The following is a 5,521-nucleotide window of genomic DNA, read 5'->3' as shown; positions in this document are numbered from 1 at the left end:
CTTCTTCTGAGCCCTCCAAACTGTTCCAACCTCTACCTCTTATCCAGTTCCAAAGTTGCTTCCACATTTTCAGGTAACTTTTCAGCAGTGGCCCACTCTATTTGTACCAATTTACTGCATTTTTCACACTGCTGATAAAGACATACCTGAGACTGGGCAATTTACAAAAGAAAGAGGTTTAATGGACTTAACAGTTCCACATGGCTGTGGAGGCCTCACAATCATGGCAGAAGGCAAGGAGGAGCAAGTCACATCTTACGTGGATGGCATCAGGCAAAGAGAGAGAGAGCTTGTGCAGGGAAACGCCCATTTTTTAAACCATCAGATCTTGTAAGACATACTTGCTATCATGAGAACAGCATGGGAAAGACCCACCTCCATGACTAAATTATCTCCCACTGGGTCCCTCCCACAACACATGAGAATTACAGGAGCTGCAAGATAAGCCTCCATTCAAATGCACAATGTTTTTCTGAGTTTTAACCCCAAGATCCTAACTGCTCCCCATAATATGTTGTAACAAAGCACATATTGTAACAAAGCACAGATCAGCTGATCCCTGGACACAGCTTAGCCCTCTCCATCCCAGAAGTGTAGTTCTAAAGGGCATCTTGACTTTACCCCATCTTCAGTCTCTCCAGAAATGTCATTTCCAAGACCTTTATTCATACTTTGCGTTTTGTTTATACCCCTTCTCAAATCACAGTTTACCAGTTTCATTTTCTAATATTCTAGCACTGTGACTCAAAATTATCCTATGCTGAAATCAAATTATCAACATTACAGAAAAAGCAAAAATGTGTAAAACCATTTACCATCTATTAAAATTCTTCCTACAAGTTAATCACAAACAGGAAGGATTAACTTGGAAGGATGTAATGTTGACTACTACATAGAAATTAAAATCTGTGTAGATTTTTTTAAAGAAACTGAAAATTCAGTCTATCTTTCCATATCTTGAGTGACTCATTTGTACCTGCTCTTAACAGGTGTGTTCTCAGGGAACACAAACTAATCACAATTTGGTCAGACATAATTAAAATAGCAATTACTCCCCGCCCTCCCATACAATATATAATGTATTTTTAATTGATTTTGGATTATCTATGCCACTGATTTTCCTTACAGTAGATAATGTGGAGGCAAGTTTATATGATAGCACAAGAAGAGAAGTAATTGTTTAATATTTAGACGTGGACTTAATGATTTGCAGAAAGCTTTCTCTCCTATTTGCTCACCATGGCACAGATTTGTTCTTTGCTCCTACCAGGAAGCAGACCCTAACTCTTAAATTTAAAAAGCAGCTTGATTAGTGCTCAGATTAAAAAATAAGACTTAGACATTGTGACATGTGCTTTGCTTGTTTCTTAAATCAACTGCTCTAGAGGAAGCAGCTGCCATGTCTGCAGGACACTCAAGCAGCCCCAAGGAGAGGTCCATATGGCAAAGAACAATGACTTCTTGAAAACAGCCAGCATTAACTTGCCAGGTGTGTAAGTGAGCCACTGTGGAAGTGGCTAGTGCAGCCCCAGTCAAGTCTACAGGTGACTGTAGCCTCACCTGACATCATGACTAGAATTTCATAAGAAACCCTGAGCTCAAGCCTTTGAACTAATTCATTCCCAAAGTCCTTACCCACATAAACTGAGATTTAAATGTTTTTATTTAAGCTATGAGGTGTAGGGCAGCACAGCCACAGCAAACTATTATACAGTTTGTTTGATTTATAACTATCAACTATTCTGTTACCTGTCCTAGTATCCTGCCTTGTGTCCTCCTGGACTTTAGCCTGCCTCTCTATATCATCCTGATGTGGGAGTGCATATGAGAATGAGTATCTCTGACACTAGGAGGATGCCATTTGCTTTATACCCTTCCTCACTGTTTTTGACCATCCCAAAAGAAGAGCTTCACACAAATTTAAATCTCTGCATTTTTATGCTGCTATATTCCTCCCAATAATATACTTCCAAATCCCTTGTCAAAAAAGCTCATAAAAATATTCCCAAGGTATTCTGCTGTTTGTGAATTATGTCAGAACCATATTCCCCAAAATAGTTGTACACATTTTAAGAAGGTGATGCATAGCTTTATCCCATACCTAAGAATAACGAACAGCCACAAAAAACAAGAACAGTTCATTGGATGAAAGGAAAACCCTTTCTGCTCAATTTAACAAATCCCCACATGCTTTTAGACAGGGACCTTGGGTTATTACATTTTCTTCTTCAGATAGGTCCTTTGTGCAGCCTTGAAGAGGTAAAATAAATCAGTTAACTGAATGGGTATTTAATCTCTTTCTAAGTTCAAGAAAAAGAGAAGAGATTAGGATTCATGGTTACTTCACTGAAAAGCTCTTGGTCACGTAAATTTGTAATTTTCTGGGAATAGTGCCATTTAGGTATTGTCGATGAAAATAGGTAAGTTGACTAATAAAAGGTGGCTTAAAAAACTTTTAGTTTCAGATGCAAAACATTATCTTTATTAAATTTCTTATTTCAGGTATTCATTAAGCAACATTTATACTACTTAAAATACGTGTATTTTTTTCTTAATTTATTAGTTTTCTTCTACCACTAATTTAACACCAGTTCAACCACACTAGAGGAAAGTGCGTCTCATCTTTTCCTGCATCATTAGAGTTTACATTCAGTTTTGAGTCCATGAAAACAGATGATAAAGAAAATAACAAAATAATTTTGTTTCTTTTAGGAGGAACGTCTACATTTACGTATCACATACCCAGGTAATGAGGGTAGCAGGCAGGTGCTAAGCTCGCAAAGATGGTCAGAGTAAATAAGACCACAAAAAAGAGTGAGGAATACCTGTAAGAGATTGCATTTCCTAGGCCCTTCTTTCAGATGTTAACTGATGGATGTGGAACATGTGGTCATTTTCACAGGAGGCCGCACTTGCCAGTTATTTCCCTATTACTGACTCCATGAATCAACTTAATGAGAGAAGATAGAGTTTAGAATTTCATTAAATGCCACTGCACAGCACTTCTGAACATGCCCTGTTACCCATTTAAACTGTGCTTAGACTCACTTCCTCTCCTTCTTTTTCCTTCCCCAAAGAGAATAAGAATACCACCCCTTTTCTCCCCTTTTTAACCCTGCTGCTATTTACTCTTCTACTAATCAGTCATTTTAAAATCTATAATCATTTTTTGCTTCTATTATCCCCTAACAAATCCATTACTCCGAAATCAAGAGACTCATAAAAGCCAAGAATTTTGGTACTTTGCATGTGTTGAAGTTTCATCCAATAACATTGTCATTTTTGAAAAAAAAAATGTATATTTTTCTTTATTAGCAAGCTAGCAATGTTTTAATCTACTTTCCATCACTAATACTGCTTCACTTTTGAGAAATGCTAATATCCAATGAAATTAAACCAAGCCAGCCTGTCTTTTAAGATTTTTTTTCCTTTCACTCATGAAATGCATAATACTAAAGCTGATTGCCTGGCTGACTCCATTATTAGATATCCCCAAATGTCAAATTATGCTGTTTAAATTAGGAAAGCAAAGCACACAGGAAAATAGTGAACCATTATAAAATCATTGAAAAGAAAAAAAGATGCTTATAGGAATTTAGCAGTTTAAAATTAATAATCAGAGATTAGCTCCTATATTCACCTTTGCCCCTACTTTCTTTCTATTTGGGAACTGCAAGCCAATACATTCAAAAGCAGCAATTAAATTCTCTTGACACAGTGAACTTTTCTGCAGTAGGGTTATGACACTGTGGACAATTAGGTAGCTCAATGTAGGTCATTCAAAATATAATCAGCTTCCTTCTATTTTCCTCCAAGAGATAGTGAGTGCTCCAAGCTAATCACCAACATTGCTTGGTTGAGATTTTGTTCATTTATTTGTGATTCAGAAATCCTCTGAAAGCACATTTTCATTCTTATTAACTTTATTTGGAAAAAGAAAGTTTATTCTGCTGTTTTTATTCACTGTGAGTGAGAAAAAACTAATGTAGGCAGATTTTAAAAGCAGAATTTTATCATTAGTGCTATATTACTAAGATTGTGGAGTATTTTCATAGAAAATAAAATGTTCTAATCAAAACTACTGCTCATTCAAAAAAGTAATGTCACATTGGACATATTCTATTCCAGGTGGTTCTAAAAATGCCTGCACCATAACTGGCCCAGCTAATAATAGAAAGTAAATTAAAGAAGTAAGCCTCAAGAGTGTAGTGACTATGCAGGCATGTCTAAGCGCAATTCTGCACCCGAAATAGTTCTTTTAAACAATAGAAATTGTTAAGATGGGAAAAAAGAAGTTGGCAAGATAAAAAACCTTAAAAATGTGGCTTCAAAGTAGCCATACATTTTCCAAGGGAGCTACTCTATAGTCATTTGTTTTCTGGCCATGCTTCCACACAGTGAACATCCTTTTACAGTCACCAAATTAAGGAAATTTGTAACATGAATTTTGGCATTCTACATTTTTTACATATAAAATAGTCGATTCTCTGAAGAAATTTAATGTTCGCGGTGGGATAAGAAAGTGGAAATTGATTCAAACGTCACCCTATCTAGAGAGTTTTCCAAATTTCTCTACTCAGTGTTCCTTTCTCCCTTCTTTGGACTTCCTTAGCTCTTTTCTCTAATTTCTTTAAACATGTTCCTAAAGCTGTATAATTAGTACTTTGTGAGTTTGCCTTCTCCATTCAATAGATGCCCAGCTCTTTAGGTGCAAGAAGCAGATATTAACCAGTTTTGTATTTCCAGAGCCTGATTCCATATCTAGCAATTATTAAATTCAATAACATGAGTAACATGATTTCACATATCATGACACATAAGGTAGCAGAAATTCCAAAAAAACACTTTTATTTTTTATTCTATGCTAAAAATATTGTATTACATATGATTCTAAGACATGGATTTTTAAAAAGTATTTTCTAAGATAGTTATGTTTATCAAAGAATTAACTTCAAGTGGCAGCATAGTAATTCAGCTAGACCGACGTTAAAAAAAATCAAGAGAACAGAATGATAAGGCTAAATTTTTCTCACACATTTAAAGTTTTTACTCTGCTAAACTATAAATATTAAATGTGAACTATTTTCTCTGTCAATTTTAGAAATATATAAAATATTTATTTACATTTGATATATAAGGATAATTCCCAATAGAAATTTCTGAGTTTTGATTTATAACCATAAGGATTATGACCTGGTCTGTAAGAGCCTAAACTAATTAATACATTTTATCTGTCTAACATGTGTATTGCAAATGATTCAAAGTACATGGAAATGATTTTAAAATTGCAAACTACCCCACCACTGGATCCTCAAAATAGGATTGAAGAGCTAAGTTTTAAGTCCCTGAAACTGGATATGAATAATAAACTTTCAGATACCACATCCCAGAAAATAATCAGCTATAAGAGTTGATCTATCACTTCAATTAATCTCACATGTATTGCTATAGATCTTCCAGTGAAAATACAGCATATTGGTCTGAGTTACTGCAGTTGTGAGCCCTTGCTTTTCATAAAAAA

Source organism: Cebus imitator, unplaced genomic scaffold (genome assembly GCF_001604975.1).
Source record: "Cebus imitator isolate Cc_AM_T3 unplaced genomic scaffold, Cebus_imitator-1.0 Scaffold336, whole genome shotgun sequence".
In the NCBI taxonomy this organism is placed as follows: Eukaryota; Metazoa; Chordata; class Mammalia; order Primates; family Cebidae; genus Cebus; species Cebus imitator.
The sequence above is the reverse complement of the archived record's forward strand: the minus strand, read 5'-3'. Positions refer to the sequence as shown.